The following is a 20,365-nucleotide window of genomic DNA, read 5'->3' on the forward strand; positions in this document are numbered from 1 at the left end:
TTGTGACAAAGAATAACATTGAGAAAAATAAATAATGAACACAAAAACTAGATCTGAATACAGATAGAGAGCTACATATAGATGGATTTATCTACATCTATCAAGCTATCTATCTACAATATTATGTCAATATTACCATCACTTTCTGCAATTTCTATGAGCAATATCTCTATGAAAAAAGAAGTAGGAATTTTTCATTAATTTTGATAAAGGATTTTCTTCTCTTCAGTCATTCCCATTGACTTCCTTTTGTGATTGTTTCATTTATATGTTTGCCGCATTGTGGATAGCATGTACTGCACACAAGATAAGCATGTTAAATTCTCTTGCTTATTAGATGTGTAAGCCCAGACACAGGCATTCTGGGCCCTAGACTTTTCAAGTCAAGCCCCATCCTTTAACTATCCACTTCACATGGTCTTTACATGTAATGCTCCTTTAATGTTGACAAGAGCTCTAGAAATAGAAATAGAGCTATCCTATTGAAGAAATGGCTGAGGGACATCTGTGACTCTGGGAGGGCATTTTTCAAAGGCTAGGAAGAAGACTGAGTGTATGCAGCTCAAAGAAATCATGTTGCATCTACTATGACGATTGGGAAAGGAAAACAGAAATAGCCTAATGAGGGAGAGATTAAAAACCCATTTCTGCAGCTCATGCCTACAGCAAAGATTTATCTCTTGATATAAGTAAGGATTTAAATGTATTAATTTTTAAATTTGAATAATGTTAAGTAATTGGGGAAGAAATCAAAGGAGATAGAGACAAGCATTTTATTAGGATTAGGATTAGTTCAGTTCTAGGCATTATATTTTAGGAAACACATTCAAAACGTAAAGTGTCTGTGGAAGGGCAATCAAAACGGTGAAATAATCCATCTTTTTACCAAAGTGTCATTTTTGACTGTGATTCTCTCCCTCCTCTCTCTCTGTATATATATATATATATATATATATATATATATATATATATATATATATATATATATACACACACATATATATACATACATATATATACACATACATATATCTGTATGTATATATATATACACATATATATACACATACATATATCTGTATGTATATATGTATATGTATGTATATGTATATATATGTACACACATATATATGTATGTATATGTATATATATGCACACACACACACACACACACACACACACACACACATATATATATATATATATATATATATATATATACACATATATATCTGATGTGTTCTCTTCTATTAGATTGTAAACTCCTTGAGGGTAAGAACTATAGCATAGTGTCTGCCATATAATGGGTGCTTAATAATGTTTATTTATTGATTAATTATAGCACCATTGTATAGGTAGTCTCTGTGTATACTACATAAAAGTCAAATGAGTCCTAGCATTTATAAATCAATCACTGGATTTCTGGTAAGATAGATATACATGTCATGGAATCTGAATTTGTTTGTATAATCATTAATTATGTTGGAGAAGTTGTATGTTCTGGATATTTTGTGTAATGTGTAAATTTTGTAAAATGAGATCTTTGGGTAAGGTCATCCATGTGTCTTCAGACTTTAAATATGTGATACTAAAATCAATTTCAGTGGTACCTAATATTGATTTATAACAACTAATTCCCTCTTTCTGCCCCTCTAAAAAAATAAAACCTGATCTTGGATTATATTATTTAATCAAGGATTGAAAAGTGTCTATTCAGTGCCATGATCTGGAAATAAAATGACAAAAGTGAAACATCTCACAGTCTCAAGCAGTTGTTCCAAGAATAAGGAAAAACAGTCTATCTGCAACGTGCCCCTGTTGGATAATATCAGGAATATTTTGTTCTAAGAAACATGTTTTAAGAAGTTCATTCTAAAGATGGAGAACCTAGAAGAGGGCAACCAGGAGAACAAAAGTTCTTACAAGTTCTTGCAATAGGGTAGTGAAATCATCTAATCTTGGCAACCAATGAGATTTTATGACACTGGTTATGAACTTAAGTGATTGAGTTCCATTAACAGAAAAGACAAGTTAAAAAGAAGGATGCAATTTTGGGGGAAGTGGAAAGATTCAATGCCAGACATGTAGAATTGGAGAAAATGGTAGAAAATCTAACTGGAAACTTCTAGCAGGAAGCTGACATGAAAAACCATAGGAGATGAATGAAGTAGAAATAAGAAATTTAGGGGACATTGACTATATGTAAAAATTTAGCAATTCTAATATAACCAATTTTTTTCAAATTCTTATATATTTCATTTTTCACATGGTAAAATAATGTTTAACCTTTGTTTTTGTCAACATTTTAAGCCCCAAATTCTATACTTCTCTCTTCTCTGAGATTGTAAGAAACCACATATATATTATACATGTGCAATCATGTAAAATAATTGATAATAATCATTTTATACAAGAAGACAGAGGATATTTTAAAAAAAGAGTTGGAAAATCCAAGTCTGTTTCAGTCTGAATTTAGACAAAATCAATTCCTTCTCTAGAGACAACATACTTCATCATAATCTTTTGGGATTGTCTTGGATCATTGTATTAGAGAATAGAAATTATAATTCTTTATCATATAATACTGCTGTTACTATGCACAGCATTCTCCTGGTTCTGCTCATTTCACTTTAAATCAGTTCATACAAGTCTATCCAGGTTTTTTTGAAGTCATCCTTCTTGTCATTTCTTATGGCAAAATAATATTCCATCACAATTAAATACTTCAACTTATTCAACCATCTCCCAATTGATGGGCATCCCTTCAATTTCCAATTCTTTGTCAACACAAAAAGAACTGCTCTAAGTATAAAAAATATTGATTAAGCATACACAATACACTTGTGAGGAGTATGTAGAACTGAAGACTAAAATTATCCTTGTTCTCAAAATGTTTGCATTTTATTCAGAGTGGAGAGCAGATTAACATTTTACACACCAATAAGAATAAATACTTTTAAATTCGCCTGAATAACTAGAATAGCCAGGGATAATTGCTTGTAGGAGGAGGCATCTAAGCTGTGCTTTAAAGGAAGATAGGATTCTATGGAAAGAGCAAATGAGGAGAGCTGACATGTGAACAGAGACAATATAAGAAACTGAAATGACAGATTTCTTTCTTTTTTTTTAAGAGTGAACTCTTAATGGCTAGAAAACATAAAAAAGCACACAGAAAGGATGAAGCTGGGGGTAGGCACATAGGAAGTGAATTTCCTCTGAACAACACCATAGAATATAAGGAAAGATAACAAAGAACGATTGGATGCTTATAAACAATAGCTAAGATATCAGATAGGTCAGAAAAAAATGAAGCCAGAGGATATTCAGTAAATTATTTCCTATTGGGGAGCTTAAATGATTTATCAATAGTTATGGAAATGTATAATAGTTTATCAAGGAATGAGATGCAAAAAGACAATGAGAAAATGAAGGTGATTATTATAGGCTGTACTGGAAGACTGATAGTGAAAAAGAAGAGAGAGAAAATGTGATATTCTGCAAGAAATGATGGTTCATGAAAGGTATTTTGAGGACACAGGGAACTAAGCATGCTGGTACTTGTACATAGAAGTCAAGCAGAGTTCCAAATGGAAAAAAAACCTACTTGGACAAAATGGAATTTACCAGGAAATTTAATAGATGATGATATTTGGATGAAGGTCTGGAGTTTGAAGTTCAGTGTGAGTACTGAGAACTAAGGATAGCAGGAAGGAGTTCCTGGAAGACATAGCACTGAAGTTATATAACTAGAGAAATTGAGGGTTGTTTTTTTTTTTTTTTTTTAATCTCAAGATATCTTCCCCAGTGTCTAAGGAGAACTGCTATTGAGAGTTTCACCCACTGGTCTCATTCTTTCTCTTTTCTTTACAAGTAATATTAGAAATATGAAGAATGAAAGGAAACTGGGTGATTTAGTAAATAGGGAATACTGGACTTGGAATCAAGAAAACCTGAATTCAAATTCAGTCTTATACACTTGTTAATTGTGTGACACTAGACTGATTATGAAGTTCTGTTTGCCTCAGTAAACTTTGGGTGAGAGTAGCATTTATTTTTTAAGATTATTATGAGCCTTTTCTTTACAGGCAATATTAGAAATATGAGAAATGAAAGGAAACTGGGTGATTTAGTAAATAGGGAATACTGGACTTGGAATCAAGAAAACCTGAATTCAAATTCAGTCTTATAGACTTGTTAATTGTGTGACACTAGACTGATTATGAAGTTCTGTTTGCCTCAGTTTCCCCAACTCTAAACTTTGGGAAAGAGTAGTACTTATTTTTTTAAGATTATTATGAGCCTTTTCTTTACAGGAAATATTAGAAATATGAGAAATGAAAGGAAACTGGGTGATTTAGTAAATACAGAATACTGGACTTGGAATCAAGAAAACCTGAATTCAAATTCAGTCTTATACACTTGTTAATTGTGTGACACTAGACTGATTATGAAGTTCTGTTTGCCTCAGTTTCCCCAACTCTAAACTTTGTGTGAGAGTAGCACTTATTTTTTAAGATTATTATGAGAATTAAATGAAATAATATTTGTAAGGCTCTTAGCACAGTATCTGACACAGAGTAAGCACTATACAAGTGGTAGTTGTTATTATGTCATATTATGCTATTAGAAATGGGGGGTGGGTGTTATAATGCAAGAGTCCACTATAGACAGGAAGCAAATAGAAACAGGAATCATCTATATCACTTAGGATTGAAAGATTAAAAGACCTGAGAGAAGATCTAGCCCAAGGCCTTGCTTTGCCATTGAGAAAACTGTGCATAAGGCTAACAAAGGATGAAAAGGGATAGTAACAAATCTTTTTCTGCATAATAGTAGACACAAGTCTGAACTCAGCTCCCAGCTTCTGATCCAAGCCTCTTTATTCTGACATAGTTTCCCATCTTTGGAGATAGTTTGGTAGAATGGAAACAAAGGAAGTCAAGAATCAAAGAGAAAATGTAATTCAAAAACAAGTAAGAGAGGCCTGTTGTTCAATCTTTTTAGTCTTGATTAACCCTTCATTTGTATGGGGATCTTTTGGTAAAGACACGGTTGCCATTTCCTTCTCCAATTCATTTTACAGATGGAGAAACTGAGGCAAATAGGGTCATGTAAATCACCAAGAGTCACACACCTAGTATATAAGCCCAATTTGAATTCAGGTCTTCCTGATTCCAGTGAGAGGACTCTAGCCACTGACTCAGCTATCCTTCCCTTTAGCAAGCCTGAGCCTATATCAAAAAGTGCATGTGAGATTTGGCTTCTTGCATGTGTTGAGTATGTTGTGTGACACTGACTTTGGAATAGCCTCTTGGTTTCTTCATTGGTGCCTCTGATGATGGGGATACTGAGACTTATTCATAATCAAGGTTCCATGGAGGGTTAGTCACAGAGCAGGGAAGAGACTTCAGGTCTGCTGTTCCTAGTCAGTGCATCTATAAGAAAATTCAGACATTGTTCCAGATGTTCAGTTAATATCCAAATTGGCAAGCTGTGGGGTGTGGAATCTTTGGGCCTTGATAAGATTTTGCTGTGGAATTTATAAACAGACAAGTTTGCAGTTATAAAAGGGAAGACCACGAAGAAGGTCATTCTAATTATCAATAATGCTAGAGGTGAGGGGGGGAGTCACTGGAGAAACACTTGCCTTAATTAGTAGCTTAATTCAGATTAATGAGCCCATAAAGTTCAGCAGCTAAACAAGAAGCTAGAGACACTTTAAATGAGAAGGTGTGAACTTCTCTGAATACTGTAATAAAATATGGTAAAAAAAAAAAAAAATCTATGTAAATAAAGAATTAGCCATTGCTTACTCCAGCAAGTTGTAAAGCTCTCCCACAGTCTAACCATATGAATAATCAATGCAAACTTTCAGATAGCTTGAAAATCAGTCTGTTGGTGCCCCCAAGCAATGTGTCAATCCCTTGAGTGTGTATTTTTGGACACTTGATTTATTGTCACTCAAATAATAAGAAGAGATGCTATTTTTGAAAAAAAAAAACAGCAAAATGAAGAGCATCAATTCAATTATATGTACATATATACATATATTCAATGCACAAGTAAATATATAAATTGAATTTAACTGAACTTTTCAATGAATCCTTTTTCTACTTAAGGTCAGGTAGTATGTAAATCCTCTCTTATTATTTTTGTTGCTTGAATCCATTTTAAATACCCAATGGCTGAAGTAAACACATTAGGAAAAATAGTCTCTGAAAACACATGGGATAATGTAAGCAATGTAGGTTGATAAGTCCCTGTAGATTCTTAGGCCTTTGTTATATACTAGCACCTTATACCTTATAGCTAACCTGACTTTCTCCTTCAAAAAAGTGATTTTGACTCCTGGGTCAACTGCTGACTTAAGGAATGAACTGAAGATGTCACCAAGTGATAGTCTCTTTACAGAAACTTGAAAAATGGAATGAGATGCTTAGAAAATTAACAAGACTTCTTCATATTACTTGACAGTTTGGTTTAAATTCAAATCAGTTCTGAAAAGGCTGTGGGCGAGAAGTATTTTTATCTTTAATTTCAAATTGATGACATTGATGTAGAAACATGCATTCAATGTCATTTGCCAACAAATATTCTTCCTTTGGAGAAATACATTCTTCTGAATAGCTTCATATAACTGCTGAGATGGAAGAGGATTCCCAAGGATACATAGTTAGACTTTAACTTGAATAAGAATCTTTTTATACAATATTATCATTAAGTGGCCATCTCATTTGCTTGAAGATCTTGAAATGATAAGAACTCATTTAGTAAGGTATCCTAATCCTCTTTTGAAAAGTTTTGATAACTTTTACATTGTGCCCAAATCTGCTTTTACACAATTTAAAAATCATGAAACCTGATTCCCTTCTCTTGGTCCAAATGGATCAATTCACATTACTTTTCTATATTCTATATGTGTATATATATATATATATATATATATATATATATATATATATATATATATATATATATATAGTTATAGTTATATATATATATATAGTTATAGTTATAGTTATAGTTATATATATATATATATAGTGTTATATATATATATATAGTGTTATATATATTTATATATATATAGTTATATATATAGTTATATATATATAGTTATATATATATTTGTGTTATATATATACATATATAGTTATATATATACTTAAATATAGTTATGTGTATATATATATATATATATGTATACACACACACACACACACACACACATATATATATATATATATATATATATATATATATATGTATACACACACACACACACACACACACACACACATATATATATATATATATATATATGTATACACACACACACATATATATATATATATATATATATATATATAGTTAAGTGACTTGCCCAGGATCACACAGCTAGGAAGTGTTAAGTGTCTCAGATGAGATTTGAACTCCAGTCCTCCTGAATTCAAGGATGGTGCTCTATCCACTGCACCACCTATTCTCTTCTAGTACTATAGAGCATCTGCCAAGTTCACTTTCCTCTCCACACACACAAAAAAGATAGATAGGAATAATTTCCCCCCAGGTTATCCTATGCCATGCTCTCCCATTCTCTGATATAGCTCCTACCTTCTTCTAGATACGTTACAATATACCTATGTCCTAAAATTTACCTCCTAATTCTTCTGAGAGATTGTTGACTTTTCCAGTTACCATGTCCCTCTTAATTCATATTCAGTTTGCTATTCACAAAATCTTTAGAATTTTTCCCACCCAAGAAACAGTTACTTATTCACAACTTGTAGAATTTATTTTTAAAAATTTTATTTATCATTTTGTAAATTTATGGAATAAAATAAGCATTCCCATAACAGAATATTTTAAATGATGATTGCACATGAAACTGCAAACCTATTGTGTTGAACATGTTATTTTCTCTGTGTTTATGTACACACACATACACACATTTGTATATATATATATATATATATATTATCATGTAAATTTCTTTATTTTTTCCTCCCTTTGCCCCATCCTAGATATGGCTACCATTTGATACAAATATGTATATAAAATATATAAATTCAATCTATATATACTTTTATTTATCATTTTTTAACCTGTATGGAACTTTATATTCAATTTCATCAGATTACATCTTAAAATACAGAACTCATCATTATTGCTCTCATTTTTTGGTTGTTTGTAAAGTAGAAGGTGAAGGGGGTGCTCCTTGTTTTGTTTATGATGATAACTTGTACATCATATGTTCATGTCATCCTTCTCAGCCTAATGTCACCTGAAAATGTTTCTTTATGATTAAAATGACCTTTTCAGCAAAAATACCAAAAATGACTAATCCAGAGTTAATTTCCAATAATTAATAAGAGAACATCCAGCAGACTTGGAAGAATTCAAGTCTCCTAGTTCAGATAAACTATGTCCTCAGTCCTGAAAGCCTGGGCAAATGTGAGGACTGAGTCAAATGAAAGGGAAATCCATGACAGAGAGGACACTGTAGTCTTCATGTGCAAAGAAGGATAGAAATCCCTGGGAACACTGAAAAATAGTGATTGCTGAATAAAATTTAATGAAGCAGTGAAGTGAAAGAGCTGTTATGGTATGACTTTATCCAAAATAGGCCATGCAGAATAATATCATTTCCTTTGTTGACAGGATTAGAAACTATTAGATGGCAGGAATTCTGTGGTGATACTTTGCTTGAATGATTGCCAATGTTTTTGACAAAATTAGTAATAATAATAATAATAATAATAATAATAATAATAATAATAATAATAATAATAAAGCTAGCACTCATATGATGCTTTAAACTTTTTCAAACATACTTTACATGTTATTGCAATATTATTTTCATAAAGGTGAGATATTGATTCGTCAATAATGTGAGTAGATAGATTTGAAACCGATTGGATTGAAATACTGAAGAACGAGTTGTAAATGACTCAAAATCGTTTTCATAAGAGGTCTTCAATGAAGGCCTTTTCTTAGTCCTTTTCTGTTAACATTTTTATCAGTAATTTGGATATGAACGAAGTTGGAACAAAAGGTTTCGCGATTGTCAATGCTGAAAAATTACCCATGCTTATATCTTGTAAATAAAAAGCTATAATAAAAAAAGAGAATGAATACAAAATTTGTTGCTGGCAATAATTTGGGAGGGATAGCTAACATATTCACCAACACAGGATTCCCCAATGGTTCAAACATTAAAGTGAATCTAATAAGTTGGAATGCAATAAGGATGAACATAGTTATATATTTAAGCATAAAAATATTAGCTTCACAATTCCAATTCAAATAGAAAGAGTGACACAGTTCTCATGATCACAATGGATTTCAAGCTCATTTAGTGACAGGAATATAATGTGATGGACAAAAAGGCTAATAAGACCATTTGTTTTATTAAGAGGGACAGAGGACCAGAATCAAAATGGCAGAAAATGGTAGGGATTCACCTTTCTCAAATTCTCCTGGAAAAAAAAAAATGTAAATAATGCCTCAAAAGGAATTATGGAGCAGCAAATGACAAAAAAAAAGAATGAAAAAATTTTCAGCCTGAAACAACATAGAAAGTCAGAAAGAAAGTTCTGTTTTGACAGAATGGCAGTATAGTGAAGTCTAGCACAAACCATGCTAGTGTAGGTCAGGTCCTGGCAAGCCAGGAGCAGCCTCAGGGTGACTAAATCAGTAGCAGCAACAAGGCTTTTTGAGCTCCCAGTCCATAGATAGAAAGAGGGGTCTGAAAAGGAAACTGACCAAAGGAAAGCTACTACAGTGAAAAGAGCATTCAAAACACAAACTCAGAATAAGACAATAAAGTCAGAAGTGTTATATCCAAAGCCCTAAAGCAAAATGCAAATTGGACTTAGGAATACACACACACACACACATACACACACACAGACTTGATGCTTATCACTAAAAGTATGATGAAAGTGTTCTTTTAAAAAATCAGACACATATATTGTATCTAGAATATACTGTAACATATTTAACATATATAAGACTGCTTGCCATCTGGGGGAGGGGGTTGGGGGAGGAAGGGAAAAAATCTGAATAGAAGTAAGTGCAAGGGATAATGTTGTAAAAAATTACCCATGCATATGTACTGTCAAAAAATGTTATAATTATAAAATAAAATTAAAATTAAAAAAAAATCAAATAAGAAAGGTAGAGCTAAATTTCCAAATGATCATTTTTGACCTATTCAGTTTGTGGCTTGAATAATTATTTATTAACTTAATGATGATGGACTATCACAGTAAGTTGACAATCCAAATACTTTTCATAATTGAGATGATAAATCTATTTTTTTCCGTTTAAGTTGGCCTATATGAATAATTAGACAAAATTCTGTTTATTCTGAGTCTTGCTTTGATACAAGGTCACCCATAAACAAGAGCATCTGTAGGATCTAAAAAATCCTCTTCATTTGGGAGTTTGTCAGGATATCCTCTATGACAATGGTAAAATATACTTAACTCACCTTATTTTGTGTCTCACTTAACACCATTGAGCAGAGGTATATAGATCAAAGTTTTCTCTTTAGTTATCATAACATCCTCCATGACATGAAAACATGACTGACTAGACACTATCTTGTTGGAGATGACTCTTTTCTTGAAAATTAGTAAATAGCAAAGGAAACGGATTTTTATAATCTCTTTTCAGTCAATTTTAAAAATTCACAAAAAAATTGTGAAGATGTGGTCTACTACAGAAAAGAATATTTGAGTGCTTGTCTCTTTCCTTACGATAATCATTATTAATAGTGCCTTCCACACTTGCAAAAAATGTTTGTATGTGTGTTTGTGTAGAATTCTGGGTCGATTTCTTTGCATATCATCCCCTTCTGTCATACTTTACAGTAGGTATCAATATAAAATAAATAGATAGATAAATAGACATAGGTGATAGATAGAAAGATATCCTTGTATGTAAAATACATAATAATATTATATATCCATATGTATATGGATATATGGATGGATTGCAGATATAGATATGCAAGTTTATATTGGCAATAATACTATTTGCATATGCTTTATATAAATATTCTCTCTTATCTATTAGGACTTCAAATTATTGTTGTACCTGCATGGATTTTTTCTTTCTATAATTATTTTTCATGTCTACTAATCCTTTTTAAATTTACCTTCCCTGGGGTCATTTCTAATTCCTGATATAGGAGATTTGAGTATTGAGTGTTTAGATTCCAATGTGGTCATTTTACTAACAGTGATGATGAAAATATATAATTTTCAAAATGCTGCAAAATCTGTTCCATTTAGTATCTGTAAATGCTTTTCAGAGGATTAGACTTACAGAGGCTTCGTGTCAACCTTTCTGAAAATGTGTCATTCCTCTTCAATTATTTTCAGTTTTGTGAGGCAAACCCTCCATTACCCACTTCTAGGAGATTTTTCTCATAAGAGCTAATAATTACTAGCATTTATGCAGCATCTTAAAGCTAAAAAAGCACTTTACAAATGTTGACTCATAGACTTGTTCACAAAATTGGTGTAAACTTTGACCACTATCCTAACTAAGTATTAGCTACATGGGGAGGTTTTTTGTCCTCCTTACTATGGCAAGTTCTTTTCAAACAAACCTGAAAATTGTAATAATTCAAGTTGTCATTGGGCTTAATTATTTTGTTCAATATTTCCTTATGTTAAGAAAGAGTTGTTATAATTGTCCAAGGCCTCTTTTTTTCATCTTTAACTCTTTTCTAATGTGATGTTAATTTTGATCCATTTTGAAATTTGTCAATAGTCTTACTTCACAGAAGTGATTACTCCAAAATGATTACACTTTTGGAAACTAGCCATTTGTATGGATCATGAGAGCTTCAGCTTCATTTTGTTCTGTAAGAACAAAAACAAGAAAAGAAAATATAGTAGAGATACTGGGAAGGACGGAGTGAGACTTAGTAGCAAATCAGATATGTAGGATCAATGTGAGGGTAGGATGAGACTGAAGCTGCATAGCTTGATTTACTAAAGAGTTGAAAATGTTCTTGGCAATAATAAATTTGTTCTGTGTTCAATATTCAAGAGCTCCAGTTTATTATGCTGTACAGCCCTATCGATGTATATTTTTGCAAGCGTGTGGGCAATAGGCAATAACCAATCACCATTCAGAGAAGCAGCTCATGGGCATTGGGTTTGCATGGTATCTACCAATGGGAAGAGAGCCAATCCAGCAATTCAGCTACTCTCTCACAGGCAAGAGACTCTGTTCAAGGATCCCTGTTCACATAGCCACTGGCTGTGACCCTCAGCTTACACTCATTCCCACAATGATAAATCAATGTTCTTTGCTCAACAAGGGCATTTCTGCAACATGGCAGAAAACTTTTTATGCCTCAAAGGTCAAGGTGATCTCAATATTCTCTCTCAGCAGAATCCATAACTTAGCATAGAGGTATAAAATTTCCTCTAATAACTGCTTTGGTTGCATCCCACAAATTTTAGTATATTATCTCACTGTTGTCATTGGTGTTTTGGCCTTCTCTGTCATCATAGGAACTTTCTATGGCCAAGGTACTTTCTATTTCTTGCTCATTTTCTTTCCTTTTCTTTGGCATTTCCTATTTCCTTTTACTTCTAAGGTTGAACTCTACTTCTAGGGTGAAGGGGGGATTGCCTCAGGCTTCCTGTGCAACCCTGAACCCTGGGTTTGAGCAGAGGGAGCCCTTGTGTTTGCTCTTTTCAAGAAACTACCTGAGTTCCCAGAGTTTGCCTTCTGAGCTGGAACTGGAGGCTGCCCCACTGACTTGCTCCTCAACTGATCCAGGACTCAGAGTCTGAGTTGATGAACTGCTATGATTAAGATGCTCTTTCTGGCTTATTAGCTAAGAGCTCTTGTTAGTAACAATTCCAAGCTCTGCAGATTTCGGACACAAACAAAACAAATTTGTGCCCTGGGGCAAACAAAAACCAGGGGAAAAAAAACAAATGAACCTTATTGTTATTTTTAAAATACCCAGATCAAAAAGAAAATTTTACAAGAAAGGGACAAAGAAAACAAACAAAACCAATCCAAATATGCTGGAGCTGCAATTAGAATTCTATAGCTTCTATCAGCAGCTACAATAAAACACGTTTGGTTCTGGAATAATATATATTATCAATCAAAATAACTAGGTCTGGAGCCAAAAATGCCATATTCAGCAAAACTAACCATACTATTGAAAAAAACCCTCTTTAATTAACCAATGAGAAATTAGCTTCAAATGAAAGTTTCCTAAAGAAATAGGAGTCCAGGGATTCATAATTATTCTTACCAATTGTGTACATGTGACCCACATTCAAAAGATCTGTCTTATTTTGTGCAGAAGAGAGGAAAACAGGGCATTAAGAGACCAAATAAGCACAGGCTAAGCATTCTAGGGTGCTGTAGTAGATCAATTGCTAAACCTGCTGCCAGGAATGTCTGAGTTCAAATTTCACCTCAAGTATTTACTAATTGAGTAAATCAGAACTCAACTTCTGTCTAAGTTTCTTCATCTGTGATCACCTGAGAAAGTTTTAGAAATTTTAAAATATTGCATACATGCTAAGTTGTTATAGTTATTATTATCTTAGGGATATCTAGTATAAGAAAAGAAAATTAATCTCTATACAATTCAAAAATCATTTGCATTTGAATAGAGTTTTGTACTACATGAGTTGAGCACTGTAAGGAAGTTCTTTGAACAGATATGTGTTCATATATTTTTTCAGAAAGCCCTAGTTCTCAAGCACTGACCTTGGAGTCATGCCCTCACTCACATGTATTGGCTGGATGACCAAGGCAAGTCATTTAATCTCAAAGTGGGCAATCAAGCCTTTAAATTATAGAGGAATTGCTTCCTGAATCACCAATTCACAAAAGTTGAGAGCTAGAAGAGACCTTAGTGGCTATTTAATTTACTACTCAAGGGTCTCTGAAGATTGTTACCAATCTCCCCATTTTATAAATAAGGAAACAAGCTACAGAAGGGCTAAATGACTTGCAGGACTACACAGCTGATAAATATCTTTGGCTAGATTTGAATTCAGGAAGATGACTCTTCTTGTTCCTCACTACTATCCTAGCATTCTATCCACTGAGCAAGATAGCTGCCCTAAGAGATGGAGACTGATGATTTTGTTTCTTTTTCTCTGTGAGGACTTGGCTAAGACATTCACTTTATTTATCTGAAATATGAGAGGGTTAGACTGGATTGCCTCTAAGATTTCTTCTAGCTCTGTTTATTTCACTTTTTGAAATGGAAATATGATCATAGAGGGAAAGTTGCTTTCCCTCCCTCACTCAATTATTATTACAAGTATGGTTAAGCGACTTGTGTGAGTCACCCAGTCAATATATATGAGATACAAGTCAGGATCACAAGGTCACTTCCTGATTCACTAGGGCCAAACCCTTCTGCAAACACATATAAACATATTTCTATTCTAATAGTTTCCTTTCTATGCTCAACCCAATTTGTACAAAACTATATAGATAGATAGATAGATAGATAGATAGATAGATAGATAGATAGATAGATTAGATGTTATGTTGTAAATGACTCATGAAAAACATTGAGGCTAATTTTCTTTTCCTATAGCTATTAATACAGACTAAGATTTCTGGGTGCTGTGTTATATTTCTGATTTGTACTGAGCTTGGTGTCCACTAAGCCTTTTAGATCATTTTTGCTTAAGCTACAATCTTATTGCCATGATTATCCCACACTACTCTTCTGCCTGAGCAAGAGGAAAGGGTGATGACCTCACCTCTCAATTTCTCTAGCCCAACTCCAGCTAAGTGGAACCATCTTGCTTCATTTTCAGACATTTCACAGATAGACTGTCATATCACCATTATACAGAATATAATATTATCAGGGAAATTCCATTCGAGGAGAATAATATCAGCATCAACTTTTGGGGTAAAGCAGAATAAATCTTCTTTCCATGGCCTACGCAAACATTAAAGAAAATAATGTTGCCTGGAGATGGTGGGGCAAGAAAAATGAGTCTAGATATTTAGGTAGCTTTGATTAGAAAGGAAAAAAAAAACTCAATCATTTGCTGTTCTGGTTGATTTATTGTCCCATATTTGTACTAAAACGAGGTGATGTGTTCCTGAAGGAAGCTGCAAAAACATTCATAATTCATCACATTGAGTAGTATGCCTAAAATGGGAAAACTATGAAGGCTTGGTGATCACTTTTGATGGCCCAGTGCATCCAATTGCAAGGTGATTCTTTGTCATAGGCTAAATTATAAATAAATGAGTCAGAGATAATTTAAGTAGATTCAAATCTTATCTTCGATGCTCTCTAGTTATGAGATCATGGACAATTACCACCTCTCTGAGAAAATTCCTCATCTAAAAATGGGTATGCAATGCACACAGTGTTTAAGAAATGAGATTTATGAGATTTAAATAAAATAGTATATATAAAGTTTATTTGCAAACCTTAACGTGGTATAGACATGTGAGTTGTTGAGATCTTATTTATGTAAAGAGAAATGGGGAAAGTCCCATTATATTGAGTGGACACTGATGGTGAACATTTATCAGTATGAGTATAGAGTTGGCAAATATGGCTGCATTGTTGGATGATACACTCACATAGTGTATAAGAGTATGTGTTTTTGGTTATGAATTCTTTTATAGACACCATTCCTCTTGAGTCTCCAAACAACACTGGAGAAGTAGGGAGCCTAAATACTGTTACCTCCACTTTATGGATAAAAAACCTGAGGCTTGGAAATCTGATTCTAGATCATTATCCTGATTCTTGATCAGGAAGTTTGTCTGGAGAGATGAGGTACCTCAATATATTCTAATAGGTAGAGCAATTAATCAATGGATCAAAGGATTTGTGAAGTGCTTGTCATGTGGTGGTCCTTGTCCTAGGTGCTAATTATATAATACCATCTGACACTTCTTTTGGATTAAGTAAAAACTACATTTGACCCAATAACCAGGCTGCTATTGCAATCTTTATGTCTGCATAGTGAATTAAAGAATCTGAGAGCTGGAATGAACTTCTGAGATCTGTTAACCCAATTTACACCAAAAAGAAATCTTCTATCTCCTACACATGAAAAGTCATCACCCAGGCTGTTCTTGAAAATTTCCACTAAGAAGGAATCAAGTACCTCTTGATTTCATCTGATTTTATTTTGTATGGGTTCTAATTCTAATTGTTCTGGAATTTATTTTTTTTTCTGAGATAATTGGAGTTAAGTGACTTGCCCAGGGTCATACAGCTAAGAAGTGTTAAGTGTCTGAAGCCAGATTTGAATTCAGGTCCTCCTGACTTTAGGGCCAGTACTCTATCCTCTGTGCCATCTAGCTGCCCCTAGAATGTACTTCTAAATGTGGATCTGTTCAATATAGTTTATCTATCTTGAGTAACTATAATCAATTAAATTCATAAACAAGATTTTGAACATAATTTTACCAATAGATTTCTCATGTATTAATCTTTCTAAAATACCCAGGAAAAAAAACAGCACTCAAGCAACAGGTTTTTGAGACTTGTTCAAGTAACACAAAAGTTTAGCCATATTCCTGAATTAGTACACCTTTCTTCACCTTAAGGAAAATGAATTCATGATTCTAAAAGTGAAAGCCGGGGACAAAGTTCCTTTTGTAGCCAAGGATTGGTCCTGAGTGGTTTCAGAACTAACAGAATCAACTTTCACATCCTTTCCCAGTAGAAAAAGGGGCAGTAATAGAAAGAGAGTATTTGGGATGCTAACAAAGTGACGTAGTGGAGAGTCAGGAAACCCATAGGATTTATTGGTTTTATTCAGTCATATTAATGATGTCCAAGTCTTTGTGAAAGGCCATCTGAAGTTTTCTTGAGAAAGATACAAAAATGGTTTGCCATTTTCCTCTACAGGTCTTTTTACAGATGAGGAAACTAAGGCAAAGTACTAAGTGATTTGTCCAGGGAATGATGTCCAAGTCTTTGTGAAAGGCCATCTGAAGTTTTCTTGAGAAAGATACAAAAATGGTTTGCCATTTTCCTCTACAGGTCTTTTTACAGATGAGGAAACTAAGGCAAAGTACTAAGTGATTTGTCCAGGGTCACATATCTAGTAAACTCAATCTGTTGGCTAGATACATTTCACATATGATGATATCATGCCAATATGGATCAAGATAGTATTCTGGTTACCCAGAAAGTTAATCACACATTTTTCTAAACCATCATAAAATTATATAATAAACATGTCCTTTTACAAGTAAATACCAGCATCATTTGCTGAAATCTCTCTTTATAAATAGGATTTTTAATTTAAAAGATTTGTGCAGTGATTAATATTATATTGTTAGTAGTTTCTGAGTGTTCCTTAAGAATATTTTTTCTCCCTACAGATGTGTAGGAAACAAACACAAACTTTCAATGATATTTTTCTTTATAATATTTTATTTTTCTTCCAATTAAACATAAAAAATAAACTATTTAACATTTATATTCAAAACTTTGAGTTGCAGATTTTCTCCCTTCCATTCTACCCAGTGTAATGTTCTCTAAATTATAATCCTTCTCTTGGGAGCAGGATTCTTTGGGGGAGCTTCTGGAGCCAGCCTTAGTTTTAGTTTCAGTTCAGTTTCATCACCTCAAAATACAGCCAGGAGTTAAAGTCCACTTGTATTTGGGGGGAAGGGGTGGGGGGAAGAAGGACAGAAAGTGGGCAAGGAAGTGTTAATAAGCTCACAGTTTCTTAATATTCCTCAAACCTTTTTCTTTCCCATAAAACCTCAACTTGTAAAAACATTTAAAATTCATAGTCTTTATCAGCCATGTCAATGGCCCAGGCAAACTTCTCTCGCTGGGTTTTGTTATAAATTTTCTCAATCGGGATTCCCCACTTCTTACACCAAGCAACTGAGATCCTGGGATCTAAATAGTTGAGCTTGGAGGTTCCCAAGGCAATCTGTTTGTTCTCCTCTCTGTCTGTGGCCTGAAGCTCCAGCTTCATCAACTGTTCCGCCAGCCTCTGAACAGCTTTCTTCTTAGTTTCTAACACCTTTTCAGACTTGACATCCTTTCGGACCTTGGCCTCAGCTTTGGCACTTTTCAGATCTCTTCGGGCATCAGCAAGCTGGTCCTTTTTGGCATCAATTTTAGTCTGCAGGTTCAACATGGACTTCTCGTAAGTCTTTGGTGGTGCCCTCTGATGATTACACAAAATTGCAACAGCTCTGTTGGCACGGTTATAAGAAAGGATCTTTGCTGGGATATTTTCATCCGGGGCAGTGAGCTCCTTTAACTGCTGCTGTAGCGTGATAGAGGCGTTGTACGTCCGGAAGACCTTGGCTGTCAAGCCCTCCATGAGATCTTGAAGGTGTTTGTTGAGGATACTGGTATTCAGTCTATCAAAAAGATCATCCTCAGGCTGCTTGTTCTCCATAAATAGGTGAAGATTCTTAAAAACCCTCTTCTCAACAGGAACCTTGTTGTAGTATCGGATGGAATCCTTTCCTAGGAAATCAAACTCAACCACGTATTCCTGGCCATCCATCTCTGGATGTAATTTGATGTGCTCTACTCGGAGGGAACAGCAGCCCACAGTATCAGCTGTCTCTCCTTCTTCTTTCTCATTGCCAGCTCTCAGAGCAAGCTTATCAATGAAATATAATGCTACAGCCCTCTGTCGGACTTTCATTTCCTTGGACTTCCAGTCTTCTCGGTATTGGTTCCGGATCTTATCTATGCACTTCTTCAATCTACGGGCTATCTCATACTTCTGCCAATCCTTCTCCCCCTTGATTCGTGAACTAGGGTTCAGCATAATGTATTTGATGGATCCTTGGATATTCTCAGTCCAGGACACCAGCCAGGTAACCTTGTTATCATGTCGAACTTCTTTCCATTTATGTCCAGGGGGAGGAGGAGGAACCTTGGCATCTTTGCTACAGTTGATAATTATATCTTCAGGCATAATCCTCCTTTTCAACATTCCCATCTTGGGATGGTTGCCTCGGCCCCGGAAAAGACCTGGAGGTTCAATCTTGAAGTTGGCAATTCTCTCTGTGTGATTGTCCATCACACAGAAACCATATTCTTTCAATATCCTTTCATTTTCCTCTTTGATTTTCAATTTCTCTTCCTTGCTCATTTGCTTTCTTGCTTCCGACTGGGCTTTGAAATACTCGCTTATCTGGTTGAAGTCACACTTGCTAAGACTGGTGATATTATTTTTCTCTTCATTTGTCATCTCCTTTCTCCAGTCTTTGAAGAAATTTTTCCTAAAAATATCCTTAGTAGTGTATTCATGGTCAAGCATTTTTGCAAAGAATGTAGCCACTTCTTCTGCTTTGGGGCTCAGCTTCATGACTTTACCATCGTAGTAGAACTTGACATTTTCTGGCAGAGGCTCATAAGGTGGAGCAAACACAGGGCCTTTATGTTCCAGGAATTTCCACTTGATGCCTTCAGGATAGCGCTCTTCTTCCCACCATTTCCATTTTTGCTCCTCCTCTTTCTTCTGCTTGTTATCTGGTTCTGGAAGTTTCTTATCTTTGTTCTTGATTTTTTTTGCTTTGTTCTCCTCATCTTCCTCTAGTTTCCTTTTCTTGATATCTTCTGTTTTTATTTTCTTGGGTTTATAATCAGCAGCATCATCCTCTAGAGGTCTCTTTAAAGGCTTGATATCTTTTTTAGGTGAGGTAAAATAACCCTCATCACCTGGTTCATCTTTAATACGAGGAGAGCTAGAAAAACAATTTTCTTTCTCCTTTATTTTTTCATCTCCAGATGGTCTTCCCTTTTCTTCCTTTTGTTTCTCCTTGTCTCTATCTTTGTGTTTCTCTGAGCTGCCATCTTTGTGTTTGGTTTTCTCCTTTTCTCTGTGTTTCTTCTCTGAGGAATCTTTGTGCTCACTATTACTGTGCTTGGACTTCTCCAGGTCTTTTTCCTTGTCCTTCTTGTGCTCTTTGTGTTGCTGTTCCCGATCTTTGTGTTTATCTTTATGTTTGTGAGGATCATTCACTCGGAAATCCACATTGATCTGGGAGTCGTTGTGCAGTTGATCCCCACTCATGTCAGACATAGCCATGGCACCAGCAGGCCTGGAAAGGAGTCTGGCAATAGAAGGCACAGACTGCTCGGGCTCCAGCCTTGAGTAAGGAAATCAGGCCTCAGAGCAAAGGAGGAGGTGGGCAAGTGAGGCCAAGGAATCAGCAACAGTCTCTAACTCCCTCTGAATCCAAAGCTTGAAGGTAGAAGTAGGAATAAAATCTTGACTCTGCCTCCAGGAGTGTGGGAGTCTGTTGGACTTGCAAATCCACTGAATCCTGGCTTTCTGAATCTTCTCTAGCTTCCCTGAAGTTCTTCTGGGAAGTCCTCTCCTTGAGT

At 34.5% G+C, this 20,365-nt stretch overlaps 1 pseudogene; it reads right to left on the bottom strand.

Moving 5' to 3' along the window:
• Positions 1–17,750: 17,750 nt before the first annotated feature.
• On the bottom strand, positions 17,751–20,060 carry LOC141553942 (DNA topoisomerase 1 pseudogene; annotated as a pseudogene).
• Between the last annotated feature and the right edge of the window lie 305 nt (positions 20,061–20,365).

Source organism: Sminthopsis crassicaudata, chromosome 2, assembly GCF_048593235.1.
Source record: "Sminthopsis crassicaudata isolate SCR6 chromosome 2, ASM4859323v1, whole genome shotgun sequence".
Taxonomy (NCBI): Eukaryota; Metazoa; Chordata; class Mammalia; order Dasyuromorphia; family Dasyuridae; genus Sminthopsis; species Sminthopsis crassicaudata.